We start from the raw sequence: 16,249 nt of genomic DNA on the forward strand, positions 1-16,249 counted from the left end.
ATTAATAAAGTAAATAAGAAATACTATCTCAGTCTAGTTCAGGTTGCTATAACAAATTACCATAAACTGGGTGGCTTATAATGAACAGAAATGTGTTTCTCACACTTCTGGAGGCTGGTCCAAGATCAAGGTGCCAGCAGATTCCGTGTCTGGTGGGAGCCTGCTTCCTGGTTCATAGAGGGTGCTTTCTCACTGTGTTCTCACGTGGTCGAAGGGGCTAGTTAGTTCTCTAGCATCTCATATTAACCCCCAAAAGCCTCAACTTCTAATACCATCACATTGGGGTTAGAATTTCAACATATATGGGATGGGGGGAGGACACAAACATTCAAACCATAGCAAATGGTAAAGAATTTTTAAATTGGATAATAGCTGTTTGAGATACCAATAATCAGGTGAGATGCTTAGTTGTCAGTTGTTGAAATTTTAAAAGAAGTTAGAATAATTACTAAAACCTAAACTTGATAAGCATTAGTTTACCCAGTGATCACAGTTCAAATTTTATTTTGTACATGTTAGAAAATATGCTTGTCCTGTCATGACATAAAACTTTTGTTTTAATTGTAAGAAGTTTGCATTCCTTTGAACTCTGGGGTTATCATCCAGGTAATTAAAAAATCATTGACTTAGAATGATAGACCTGAAAGAGACTGTTGGTGATCAAAAGCACGGAAAGCTTTTACTTCTCAATTTACTTCTCAACTTCTTTTGGAGAGTGTGTTAACCCCTTTATTACTGCATACATATGCATGATTGGCTGTAATAATATATTCCTATGCAGAGTCGATTTTAAAATAGTTTCTGAGCAGACTGCATTATTAACAAAAATCCATGGGTGTAGTCTGATGTGTGAAAACATTCAAGGTTACATAGCAGGCATCTTTAGATTTATTTCGTTTGTCCTATAACTTAAAACAAGTCCTAACTACTCTTCTGGATGTATTGAGTAAATAATTTTTTAATAAACAAATTTATCTGCTTATACATTAACTTTGACCAGTAATGATTGTCTCATATTTCTTGGTGAACAGCAAGCCCTAGAGACTGGGCTACAGGGTGGTATTAAATGCACGGTACCACTTGATATAGGATAGAGCTGTTTTCAGTCTCGAAGTTCAGTTTATTTCCTTGTGATTGACGCGCTAAGGTATCCTTTCACATATTATTCACTGATAAAGACGCAGACGACGTAGAGAATAGACTTGAGAACACGGGGACGGAGAAGGGTAAGCTGGGACGAAGTGAGAGAGTGGCATGGACATATATACACTACCAAATATAAAATAGATAGCTAGTGGGAAGCAGCTGCATAGCACAGGGAGATCAGCTCAGTGCTTTGTGTCCACCTAGAGGGGGGGAATAGGGAGGGTGGGAGGGAGACGCAAGAGGGAGGGGATATGGGGATATGTGTATACATATAGCTGGTTCACTTTGTTATACAGCAGCAACTAACACGACATTGTAAAGCAATTATACTCCAATAAAGATGTTAAAAAAATATTACTCACTGTATTGAAGAAGGCAGAGGGAACCAGGCACTTTCATACTTTGCTTGTGGTAGTACAAATTGAGACAGCTTTTATAAAGGGTCATTTGTCAATATTTACCAAAATTATAAAAGCACATAACTTTTGATCAAGCAGCTCCGCTTCTAGGAATTTATTCTACATCTGTAGATGTAAATGTAGATGTAAATGTACATGTAAATGTCAGATATACAAAGTGAGTTGCTTGAACACTGAAGCAAACTGTCAGAAATGGCCGATATATGACATACTCATACAATCATTTTAAAAAACACAGTAATGTATGACATACCCATACGGTCATTTTAAAAAACACAATAAACTATTGTATTGAGAGCAAAAGGTTTTAAAGATTTTTAAAGTGAAAAACCAAGATGCAGAATTATGCATCATATAGTATATAGTAACAGTGGTGTAAATAGAAAAAGGTTGGGAAGGTGGAAAGAAAACACATATTAGCCTGAACATACATATTAGCTTGAATATATACCAAATATCTGTGGAGGACTTTGGTGACTTACAGAGAGATAGGGGTGGGATTAGATGTGCTGGGGAAAAAGAGTGGGAAGATATTTTTCACTCTATACCCCCATATCACTGTATTATTTATTCTAAATATAAATTTAAACATATTCTAAAGTGAAAACAGTAGCATACAAAAAGTACCCTTGGGAGAACAGTAGCCAGGCATCAGATGCCATCAAATGAGTAAGGTATAAAAGTCAATGGATATTTTGGGTCCATGATTTTTGTAGTTTCTGAATTTATAGGAAAGTTTCCTACATTCAATATTCTTAGTAATAAAATTGTATTAGAGCAGCAGATGAGATTTAGTGGATTCACTAAAATTAACTGGTTATATCAGCATAAAAATGCACATTTTTTAGTGAGTTGACTAAGGTTTTTTAAAAAAATTGAGATGTTTTAGATTCATATGTAGTTGTTAAGAAATAATTATATAAAATAATATACAATTATAAGAAATAACACAGAGTTCTTGCGTGCCTTCTATGCAGTTTTCTGCAAGTGTAACCTTTTGCAAGTCTTTACTATGACATCATAATCAGAATATTGACATTGATAAAGCAAAGTTACAGAGTTCCATCACTCTAAGGATCCCTGTGTGGCCCTTTCATAAGCACAACCACTTCAGTCCTGTCCCCAACCTCTCCTTAAATCGTGGTGACCACTAACCTATTATTCATGTTTGTTGTTTTGTCTTTTCAAGAATGTTATGTAAGTAGAATCATATAATGTGCAACCTTTTGGAATTGGCTTTTTCCACTCAGCATAATCGTCTGTAGATTCATCTAAGCTGTTGTGTGTATTAGTGGTTTGTTTTTATTTCTGAGTAGTACTCCACGGTATGGATTTACCAGAGTCTGTTTAACCATTCACCCATTGAATGACACCCGAGTTCTTTCTAGTTTAGGGTTGTTATGAATAAAGCTGCTATAGAAACTTGTTTACAGGTTTTACGGAACCTAAATTTTCATTTCTACATCATAAATGCCCAGGAGGTCAACTGCTGGATTATATGGTAGTTGCATATTTTGTTTTCTGGAGAGCTGTACCATTTTACATTCTCACCAGCAATGTATGAATGATCCAGTTTTCTCCATATCCTTGCCAGAATTTGGTTGTCTTTCTATTTTAGCCATCCCAATAAGTATGTAGTGACATCGCATTGTAGTTTTAGTTATCATTGCTAATGGCTGATAATGTCAAACTTCATTTCATGTGCTCATTTGCCATCCAGACATCATATTCAGTGAAATGTCCCTTTATGTCCTTTGTCCATTTTCTAAATTATTCTTAATTGATGACTTTTATGAGTTCTTATAGATCCTAAATACTGTTTTTTGTTTCCTTGGGGTTGTGGTCTGCAAATGTTTTCTCCCAGTCTTTAGCTTATTTTTTTCATCCACTTAATAGGTTCTTTCACAGAGCAAATTTTTAAATTTTGAAGTCCATTTTACCAATTTTTGCTTTGATGGATTCTGCTTTTGGTTTCATGTCTAAGAATTCTTTGCTTAGCTCTAGATCTCAAAATTTTTTCTGATGATTTCTTTTTAAAAGCTTTATAGTTTGATGTCTTACATTTAAGTCCGTGATTCATTTTGAGCTGTTTTTGTATAAGGTATGAAATTTAGGTCCAGGCTATACTTGCTTGGGAATGCCCAATTGTTCCAGAGCTATTTGTTGAAAGGGCTATCCTTTCTCTACTGAAATTGCTTTTGCACCTTTGTCAAAAATCAGTTGGATGTATTTGTGTGGGCCTACTTATGGGTACTCTCTTCTGTTTCATTGAGCTATTTGTCTGTCCTGTCAACCTCACAGTCTTTATCACTGTAGCTATATGTCTTCAAATAAGGTAGAAAGATTCCTCCTACTTCATTCTTCCATTTTGAAATTGTTGTAGCTGTTTTAGTTTTTTGACGTTTTATATAAATTTAGAATAATCTGATCTATATCTACAAAATTTTTTGCTGGGATTTTATAGGAATTGCCTTAAACCTGTATACCAATTTAGGGAGAACTGACATATTTACTGTGTTGAGTCTGTCAGTCCATGAACATGGTCTATCTGTCCATATATTTAGATCTTAGATTTCTTTCATCAGTTGAAGTATTCAATACAAAAGTATTGTTCATATTTTGTAGATTCCTTGGTATTTTCAAGATAGACAATCAGGATGTCTGCACATATGGAAAATTTTCTTTCTTCCTTTCCAATCTATATGCCTTATATTTCCTTTTCTTGCCTTGTTGCACTGGCTAGAACTTCCAGTACTACACTGAATAAAAGTATGCGAATGGACATTCTTGTCTTGTTCCTGAGCTTCAGGGAAAATATTCCATTATTAGTTTTTGAATATTGAACAAGCCTGTGTACCTAGAATAAGACTCACTTGGTCATGGGGTACAATTCTTATTATATAGCACTGAATTCTGTTTTCTAATATTGTGTTAAGGAAGTTTTTGTCTTTATTCATGAAGGATATATAGTTTTTTGTTTGTTTTATTCTGGTACTATCTTTGTATGGTTTTGGATTCAGAGTAATACTGACTTAATAAAATGAATTGCAAAGTGTTGTATCATCATCTATTGTGTGGAAGAGATTGTGCAGAGTTGGTGTTAATTGTTTCTTAAATGTTAGGTGGGATTCTTCAGTGAAACCATCTGGGCCTGAAGATTACTTTTGTGAGAGTTTTAAAATAATGCATTCATGTTTCTAAATAGTTATATGGATATTAAATGACCTGTTTTATGTTGGGTAAGTTGTGGTAGTTTATGTTTTTCAAGGAATTAGCCTATTTCAACTAAGTTGTCAAGATTTACGTGTGTAGAGTTTTTGCTAGTATTTCCTTATGGTCATTTTGATGTCTGCAGGTTTTCTTATAATCCTTGTTTCGTTTCTGATATATAAAATGATATACAAAAGCGTAAGATCGACCTTATGGAGCTTTACATTAGGGTAACTAAATGTGTCTTTCAAGGCTAATATTTATCTTGTGGTTAAAAGAAAATCACTGCATGGATTTGAAAACTTAAACCACACCTTTTTTTACACAGGTCTAGTCCCACTGTGAATGGTTCCTTGGACAATATTTCAAATTTAATTAAGTATTTTTACTTTCAGTTAAATTCAGTGACTATTCAATTTATCTCCCGCATTGGCAGTTAGTACATATGCTACATAACAAACTATCCGTTTTTTGTTTTTTTTTTAGTAGGTTTGAAACAATGTTATATTGAAGCATTCACCCTCTGTTACCTTCCTGGGATTGTAGTGACTTTAAACAATAATGATTTATTATTTTTCATTATCCTCTGTCTTGGTTGGGCTCAGCTAGGTGCTTCATCTGTCCTAGTTGATACTTCTACTTGATATTAGCTGGCTATTCAACTGGGGCTAGAATGTCAACATCTTTGTTCTTGTGCCTGTGGGTTTAGCTCAGATGGCTGGTACAATTGGTGGCTGATAGAGTCTCTCTCTCACTTTCCATGTGGGATTTCTAACAGGGCAGGTGGACATTTTTTATATTGTGTCTGGCTTCCAAAAGAGTCAAAGCAGAAACTGCCAGGCTTCCTGAGGCCTAGTTACATTTGCATAGTGTCACTTCTGCATTCTAATGGTCAAAGGAAGTTCAAGGCCAGCCCAGAATTACAAAAAGGGGAAATAGACTCCATCTTATTAATGAGATGAGTAACAGGGATAATACAGCATTGGGAAGAGTTGTTAACATTTGTGTTTGCTATCTATTATAGGAAATATCTAAGAGAGATCATATTTGATCTCTTGACATCATACATTCTATGATGATGACAATGAAACATGTTGAATGCTTTCAAAGTCATTTTTTCCATAAGGCATGATAATACAAATATATAAATAAGTGTAATACAATAGAATGTGCCTGCAGGAGGCTAATAATAGCTCCTGAAGATTTGTCTACCTCTTAATTCCTGGCACTTGTGACTGTTACCTTAGTTGGAAAAAGACTTGTTGCAGAAATTATCTTCAGATGAAGAGGTTATCCTAGAATGTCCAGATGGGCCCTATATGCCATGCCATCTCAGATGTCCTTATATGAAAGAGGCAGAGGAGATTAGACACACATAGAAGAGGAGGAGGCAATGTGACTATGGAGGTATGGACTGGAGTGATGTGGCTATGAATGAAGGAACACCGGCAGCCCCAGAAGCTAGAAGAGGCAAAGAACAGACTTTCCCCTAGGGTCTCCTGAGGGACTGCAGACCTGACAACACCTTGATTTTGGTTCACTGAAACAGATTTCGAATCTCTGGCTTCCAGAGCTTTGAAAGATCAGATTTCTGTTGTTTCAAGCCACTAAATTTGAATTTGTTACAGCACCCTCAGGAAATGAATACAGTGCCTAAATCTGAGGTGTTCTCGATAAAATTTTAAATGTTTAAAAGACTTTTTGTGTATTTTTAAAATGTTTAAAAGGCCTTTTGAAAGACTTAGTTAAATAAAAGTTAAGATCTGTCCTTGGTTTATAGAAGTCAACAAAAATACATTTCAATTTCTGGGAATTGCTGTATAATTATAATTAATTTTGAAATAATTGCAAGCTCACAACAAGGTGCAAAGGGAGGTCCTGTGTAACCTTCACTTAGCCTCCCCCACTTTATAATCTTATATAAAAATACAGTACAATATCAAAACCAGAATATTGATATTGGTACAATTCATAGAGCTTTTCCAGATTATGCAGTCATTTTTTCTGTATGTGTGTGTACGTATGTATTGTTCTTTGCAATTTTATCACATGTATAGCCTCATGCAACCCTTATCACAATGAAGATACTAAATGGTAACCATTTCACAAGATTCCCCTGTGCTACCTTTTTATAGCACACCCACCTGTCCTTCTGTACCATAACTCCTAGCAACCACTGTTCTGTGGTTCATCTATGTCATTATCTAATTTCACAAATGTAATATAAATGGAATCATGAAATAAGTATCCTTTTCAAAGTGGCTTTCTCTCCCCCATTTAGCATCATTCCCTTAAAGTTTATCCAGGTTGTTGCATGTATCAATAGTTCTTTCCTTTTTATGGCTGATATTGCATGATATGGACGTACTCCAGCTTGTTTAACCATTCACCCGTTGAAGGACGTTTGGGTAGTTTTCAGTTTGGGGCTATTATGAATAAGGCTTTTATGAACATTTATGTACAAGTTTCTGCTAAAAAATAAGTTTTTATTTCTCTGGGATATATGCCTAAGAGTGCAAAATGATGGTCACAATGGTAACTCTATTATTAGTGTTAAAAGTAACTGCCAACTATTTTTTAGAGTGGCTATACTATTTTACATTTCTATCAGCATTATATGATTGATCTAGTTTCTTCACATCCTCACCAACTTTTGGTGTCATTATTTATTTATTTATTTATTTATTTATTTATCTATTTATTTATTTTAGCCATTCTTATAGATGTGTTATAGTCCACATTTTTGGGCAAAACGTATGTTACCAAGTGTAAGTTGTGACTTTGTATTTCACTTGTAAAAATGTTCTCCTCCTTTTGATTGATTCTGTGATTTTTTTTTTGTTATCTTTTTGCTTAATGAAGACATTTTATATAAAGAGATATAAGTTGCAAAATAAATGCTTAGGTGGAATTCTATATGGTTGAAAATTTTTTGTATTATTTGTTAAAATCATTATTTCATTATGTTACCAAATTTTGTCTTTTTCTATGGCGATTATTTCATAACTACAAACTTCTTAACATGTGCCTTTTTTTTCTTGGGTATTTCAATATGGTTCAACATTTTATTTTTGTTCAAATAGTCTTTACTTTTTACCTTATACATTAGAATATGAAAAAATATATTTCATTTGAATTCACAATGAATTTCAGATTCAATGTTAAGAATTGGTTCATATCTAAAGAAAACTTTATTCAGTAAAATTTGAATTTGTCCAAGTCAGGGAGATAATTTACTGTTGTTCTAGTTCTTTATTATAGAATATTAAGATTGTGGAAAATGCCAGTAATTAGCCAGCACAGGCATGTCTGTTTGAGTCATCTCTCATATCTAAGATGCAAGTGCCTGCCTGCTATTTTAGGGTTTTGCATATTTTCACTGGAAACATTTATTAATGTCTAATATAACATAATTTCAAGAGATGTTGTAACAATAATAGTTTAAAAGTCTGGAAAGATGAGTAAGAACTCTGTTAATTCTATAGTGAATTATTTCTATTTTGATTTAACTCTATAGTGAAATTTTTAGCAAGAATAATTAAGAAAAAAGCAGAGAAAACACTTATTACCAATAACAGGGATAAAAAATGAGATAAGACTAAAAATCCTGCAGGTGTTAAAAAACACTAGGGACTATTATGAATCACTTTATGCCAATAAATTTGACAATGTAGATGATATAAATTCCTTGAAAAGCACAACTTACCAAAACTAACACAGCAAGAAAAAGAAAACCTAAGTAGCTGTATATCACTAAAATAAATTGAATTTTTAATTAAAAATATTCCATAAAAGAAAACTCCAGGCCCAGATGGCTTTATTGGTGAATGCTGCCAAACATTTTTGGAAGAAATAAAACCAATCCTACATATAGTCTCTCAGAAAATAAAAGAGAGGCCATTTCAGAACTCTATTAAGGAGTCCACCAAAACCAGAGAAGTAAAATATAAGAAAAAAAATTTTACAGATCCATGTTCCCATGAATATAGTTGAAAAAAATCCTTACCAAAATATTAGCAAATAAATTCAGTGATATATTAAAAGGGTAATACGTCTACAGTGAGTGGGGCTTATCCCATAATAAAAGATACAAAACCAATCAATATAATACTCTATATTAATAGATTAAGAAGTTATGTGATTATCTTAATAAAAGCAGGAAATTATGTGGCAAAATTCAACATGTATTCATGATTCAAAAACAAATCACTGAACTAGGAATAAAAGAGACTTGTAAACAGATAAAAGGACCTGATGAAAAAATCCATAACTAACATTGTACCTAACAGTAAAATATTGAGTACTTCCCCACTAACATTGGGGCATAGATGAAGAAGTCTGCTCTTAACACTTCTGTTCAAAATTTTGGTGGATGTCCTAGCCAGAAAATAACTCAAGAAAAAGGAATTAAAGGCAAACAATTAGAGAAAGCTAAACTATCTTTATATACCAATGACATATTGTCTATATAAAAATCCTAAGGAATCTTTAAAAAATAACTTGATTTAGCATTGTTGCAGGATATAAAGCTTGTATTAAAAAAATCACTTTTTTTTTCTGGAGAGAAATTAAAGCAGATACAAATAAATGGAAAGATATACCAAGTTCATAGCTTGGAAAACTCAATTTTTTAAGATGTGAGGGCTCCTCAAATGGGTCTATAGAATCAATGTAATCCCATTCAAAATTCCAACAGGCTGTTTTTTTGGGGCAGAAATTGACAAGCTGATTTCAAAATTTATGTGGAGTGGCAATGAAACAATCTCAAGAAAGGAAAAACACATTAAAAATGGTTAGGTTTGAGAACCACAAGTTAAAATTGTATTATGTTGATTTTAAAAGGTTTTGGATCTAGCTTTAAGTGTTTAAAATAGATTTTTTTGCTGAAAAGTTATACATGAAGATATTAAAGCAATACAAAAGTGGGAGAATGAGAAAAATATAAAGATAAGTCCAAATTTAACTAATGTAACATTTTCAACATTTTTAATGTATGTAAGTCCCTATATAGAATAGATAAATGGGAAGACACCAATTGTTTTATATTTATAATAGGTGTATTGTTTACATTTATAATAGGTGTATAATAAGGTTCTTTGCAAGCTGCAGAAACTGATGCTGGCTATGAGGGGGAAAAAAAGGAATATTGGCAGGGTTGCAAGGACTCAAAGAAACAATGGGGTGCTTGGCAATAAGATGGAAAAGGGCAAGAATGAAAACAGTTCTGAAAACTGGGTTCAGGATCCATGACTATGGTAGTAGTTACAGCCTGGGCATAATGCCTTTGGAATTAAATGAGATGCCAACTTTTCGATCTCTTTGTTCTTCTCCTCAAGGTTCAAAATCCAAGGAGAGGAAATCTAACTGGACAAATGCAGATTATTCTCAAAAATGGTGGCATTATTTCTCTCTTCCCTCTACTCATACCTTTAGCAAATTGATTTTGTTGTTCCTTCCATCAAAACATGGAGTTTATTTACTCTTGAGTCATCTGGACTTAGCTGTGTGACTTGCTTTGGTCAGTGAGACATCAGCAAATGTGACACAAACAGGCTTTACTAGCACTTGTGTGTTGGGCTTACCCCTTTTGGCTAGAGTTGAAACTCTAAGCTTATAATGTGAACAAGCTGGAGCTAGCATTTTGGAGAGGCTACATGTAGGAGGACCAAAGTGCTCTGGCTGATAGGCTGTCCCTGCCAGAATGTGATCTGAGACCCTCTTAGATCATCCTCCTCCATTCGAGTTGACAGGTGACTGCAGAGCAGAAGTGACCCAAGTCAAGAGAAGCAAAACAACTGACCATCTAAGCCTAGCTCAAATTGCTAATCCACAAAATTATGAGCAAATACAGTTTTTGTTTTTTAAGCTATTAAATTTTGAGGTAATTTATTATACAGAGATAGAAAACTGGTTTTATAAAAAAAGTGGTGTTAAGACACCTGAAACATGTAGCATTGGCTCTGGACTCACATTATCCTAAATTGAATGAAGTAATATAATACAAACATAAGAGGGCGATAATCACAGTAATAAAAGAAAACATATATTGAGTACTCTCAATGTGTTTGTGTTTATCCAAGCACTTTATTATTAGATAAGTAAGTAATTTAGCCAAGGTCATAAAACCATAAGTGATAGAGTTTGGATTTGAACTCAGTCTGTCTCTAGAACCTAGAAATAAATGTTTGGCACCATGGCCTTCCTAGAACCCATGCTCCACAACAAGAGAAGCCACCGCATTGAGAAGCCAGTGCACTGCAACAAAGAGTAGCCCCTGCTCACCACAACTAGAGAAAGCCTGCGCGCAGCAATGAAGACCCAATGCAGCCAAAAAAATAAAAAAATAAATGTTTGGCACCAACATGTCTTTTCACAGCAATAAATATTAATTACTACAAGATCTCATTAAAAGTAAATAAGAAGGATTATACAAAAACATGAAGAAGTGGGGTCACTATCCTTTTTTGGACTATGAGTTTCATATTTAGACAGTATCCTAAATTGATACTGTCAATTTAATCCTCATTACAGTTTAATCCTCATCTTTCTGTTATGAAAGATGAGGACGTTCTCATACCTTTCTTTCTTTCTCCCGTTTAAATTCCTGATTTTGTTAGGTTATTTTTGGATTTTAATTTATATTTTTCTCCTCAACATAATTCTTATAGATTTTGAACCTTATTTCCTTGTTTAAATTAATGTTCACTTCTGTCGTATAACATGGGTCTCTGTCTCGATTGGCTAAATTTCATGATCATGTAGCCTGTCCCTCTTTCTCCCCACTAGGGCTCGTCGGATCTTTTATGGATGAGAATATTTCCCTGTGACATTTATAATTGCAATACAATGTACTTGAGTATAAAAATTGAAGATCAAGTATTTTTTTCTCTTAGTTTTTATAGAGGTGATTGAATATCCTGGGCTTATTTCTCCTTTCCACTTCTGCTTGAAATCCCTAGGAATCTCTATACTAGTAATTTCTCAGTGTTGACCATTCTACATTATTATTATTATTATTATTATTATTATTATTATTATATAATACAAGTCTTAGCAGAAGTCTGCTATTTTATCTTTTAGTATTTTGGGTTTTATTTTATTCTGTTTCCTGATATATATTCTACATTTATCTTTTGCTTTTGTTTCCCTCTCAACTACTACCCCTCCATCTCCCTGTTTCTATGTAAAACTTTTTCATTGTTAGCAATTAATCTCATAATTACTCATAATCTCATAGTTACTTTGTAAATAATCTTTTTGAATGGGGAGATATCTATCTCGTCACACTGTGTAATAAAACAATTAGTGCCGTGCAAATGAAGCGTAGATGGAGTGATCTGGGGCACTCTGCATCTTCAACTCAGATTTAATCTCTGGAACAGTGGTTGTCAAATTTTTTCAATAGTAAATATTTTAGGCTTTGCAATCCATACGAAGTGATTCAGTTGTTGCAGCACAAAATTAACCATAGGAGATATGTAAATGTGCGGGCATGACTATGTTCCAATAAAATTTTATTTACAAAATCAGACCGTGGGTTGTATTAGACTCATGGGCAGTATTTTCTTGAGCCCTGCTCTCACCTGTTACTCCGTTGTAGACAGGAGGCCCTTATCAGTTAGTGATGAGGACAGCTAATGCAACTCCTAGGTACAGGTGAAGAGCAATATGATAGCTTGTCGCCAAGTTGACTCTCCCAGGAGTGGATGGTGATAACTTGGCGGAGACTGTGCAGTTAATTGATTCTGACTATCCTACTGCCCACGTGACCTGTAGAATACGAAAAATTTATCACCCACTACTTCACATCCTCCCTGGACATTCCTGCTTCGTGGTAACAGTAATATACTTTTGGCAATAGTCAATTACACATTTAAATCTTTGTTTATGGCATACTTTTACAGGCTAAGTTCTTCAGGCAAGCTTTTGGCATTCCTAAAAAATTTCTCTTTCAGAAAAGTTGGGTCTTAAAAATTTGAAATTAATTTGACTTTCAAATTGTCTCATATACTCGGTTTTTACAAATCCACTCAGAAACTCAATTTATATCTTTTGGCTATATGCAGCAGCTATATAAGAAAGATATGCGTCTGACTCAATAAATATAGGGACTTGGGGTAAAAGGCAATAAAACAACCAAACGTGTAATAATGCAAAATACTTGTAGTTATTATACAATATTATTCTGTCATACTTCAGTTCATTTATTTGACAGACGAATTTAAGCATTGAGAATGTGAGATTGGTAAGATAATGTCATTCTCCAAGTAAAGCTTATGGCCTATTGAAGAAGAGATATACATTTTCCCCCCAAGACTTACATGTTATTGTGGAAACTTCAATGTTAACTGCAACCCCACCCAATATTTTCCTATAGCCGTCCCAGACAGGAGCAGGAGGTGGGAGAAACAAAGTGAGATAAGAGAGTGTAAATTATTTTACTTGTGATATTATTAAAGTACTGTCACTTCTGTTTTTTGCTTATAATAGAAAAGGAACTCTAAATGCATGCGAATACATATTTAGCATCACTTTTTAAGTTTTAAATTTTATACAGGTTGCCTAAGATTATTGCATTATAAATCTGTATATGTATTTAAGTATATTTTAGGCATTTAAAATAGAAAGTTGCATTTAAATTTTTTTTCCATTAGACATTGATTTTTTTTCATAAGAATGTGAACTTTGGGTAGTCTGACAGGAATTTTTAAACGAAACTATGCCAAAAGATATCCTATGTATGATTATTCATTGGATATGTAAAAAATATGCAACAGTGGCCAAAGATGTTATTTTTAACTATTTTCCTGAAAAGACTAGAAATCTGTAGAAGAAATACAACAATTTTGAGAAAATTAATTTGAGGGAGGCTCGTGAATAACACTGTCTTTTAAATTTTTTCTTCATGAAATGGTGGGTGATTTTTCTGTAATAATATCTTTAAACTTCAATACATTCCTTACCTTTCTATTTGCATGGAAAAAGCAAAAGGAGTATCAGACCAATGTTAATTGAGGAAACTAAGTTAAGAGTCATATAACTATGAGAAGTTACACAACTAAGTAAAAGAGCTATGGCATAACTCCAAGCTTGTCAGATTAAAACAAATGCTCTTATCCATGTATCAGTAAATTTATTATGCAAACAGTTTATCATTAGATGATCCAAAAAATGTAGACCTTTAGATAATTCATGTCTCACTAATCACAATTTCTTATATGTCAGGTTGTTTTCTTCCAGCAAAAACTATTTGGAAAATCAGCTTATTTCAGTTTTCCAGTGGTTATATTTATTCATCTATTCAACTAATAATTACTGAGCTCTAGGGGGAAATAGTACAAATTAAACATACATAATCCCTAACCTCATGAAACCATTTCTGTATCCAACACCTGTTGGCCTCTTTAAAATAGTCACCATGAGAAGTTTTTCAGTTATTCTAGAGACGTGTCTATTATTCAGAATATTTTGGGAATGCTTCTCTTTCAGAATTTCCTTCACAGTCTTCCTGTTAATCTTCACCAGATCTTAACGAGTGTATTTTCTTAGAGTATATATTTTAATTTTGGAAACAATGAAACACATACAAACCTAAAAATGATGAATAGTTATATGGTTAAGTTAAAGAATTTTTCTTTTCATTGCGTTACCCAGCACTCTGTCTTTTTCATTAAGATTATAAGATAAAGTATGACAGACTGTTTCTCTGACTTTTAATGTAAATCTAACAGCAGTTCCATCAAAGAATTCCATTTTTTTTCTAGCAATGAATGGTAGAATTCTTGGGATATCATTTTTAAAGCTTCCTGATCCAATTTTGAGGAGAAGCTCTCATATGTTTAATCACTTTTAAAAATAGACAACTTCATACTGGACAGAATGGCTATTATCAAAAAGTCTACAAATAATAAATGCTGGAGAGGATGTGGAAAAAAAAGGAACCCTTGTACTCTGTTGGTGGAAATGTAAATTAGTGCAGCCACTGTAGAAAACAGTATTGACGTTCCTTAAAAAAACTAAAAATAGAGTTAACATATGATACAGTAATTCTACTCCTGGGTATATATCTAGAAAAATGGAAAACTCTACTTTGACAAGATACATGAACCCAATGTTCAAAGCAGTACTATTTACAATAGCCAAGACATGGAAGAAACCCAAGTGCCCATCAACAGACAATTGGCTTAAGAAGACGTGGTATACACACACACACACACACACACACACACACACACACACACACTATATTACTCAGCTATAAAAAAGAATGAAATATTGCCATTTGCAGCAACATGGATGGACCTAGAGAATATTATGCTTAGTGAAGTAAGCCAGACAGAGAAAGACAAATACCAAATGATATGGCTTATATGTGGAATCTGAAAAATAATACAAATGAATACAGAAGAGAAACAAACTCACAAACATAGAAAACAAACTTATGGTTACCAAAGGGGAGTGGGGGAGGGACAAATCAGGCATATGGGATTGACAGATACAAACTACTATACATAAAATAGATAAGCAATCAGGATTTACTGTATAGCACAGGGAATTACACCCAATATCTTATAATAACCTATAATGGAATATAATCTGCAAAAACAAAACAAACCACTGTGCTGTACACCTAAAACTAAAACAATATTGTAAACCAGCCCTACTTCAATTAAAAAAAGAATAGTCTCATTGGTTCATAGATATGCCTTGTGCACTTACTTGGTCTGTATCTGAATAGAGAAAGGAGATGAGATATAATGCAAACAGAAATGGAGAAAGGGGAAAATGCCAAGGTGATGGCAGTGTTGTTCTTGAGTTGTTTGAGAGAATGTACACACAATTATCACAAATTTTTACCACTTCCTGAATCTGTTTATGTTTTTCCTTATGTTTGGTGTGGCCCACTCCATTTCTGCTCAACTCTAAGTTCACTTTTATCCAATGTTCCTGGTCTCTCCTATTGTAAGGATGTTGGGTCATTTACATTGTGCAGCATAGTGCAGTTATTTGGGATGCACCTTTCTCTATAGTAGATATAAGCTCGTTAAAAGCAGATATTGTATGTTTCATTAATGTTTGTGTCTGATGGGATTCAGGGTAGGTTGCCACAAGATGTGCCACTCCAGCATGCAGATTACTTTGAGCTGAAAAAATGAAAGCCCAAAAGACTCAGGAAGAACCTTTGAATTCCCCCCTTACTGTCTAAAAGAATTTAAGATAGGAGGCCTGTCCCAGGAAGGAGCTATCACCACAGATAACTACAGTCAAGTATTAGTTGTGGTAGACAGGAAGGAACCTAGCCAAGCCCATTTGATCAAAGTTATCTCTGCGTCCTATTTTCTTTGGATGACCCAGCAAACATTTGTTTACCAAACATTAACTCTTTTTATCTTCCTTTGAATTATTTTACTTCCCCTTAAAGCCTCAGATCCCTACCTCCTTCTTAGTCCAGAATAATATATATATATATATAT

This window comes from Mesoplodon bidens (assembly GCF_964165515.1).
Source record: "Mesoplodon bidens genome assembly, chromosome: 11".
NCBI lineage: Eukaryota > Metazoa > Chordata > Mammalia > Artiodactyla > Ziphiidae > Mesoplodon > Mesoplodon bidens.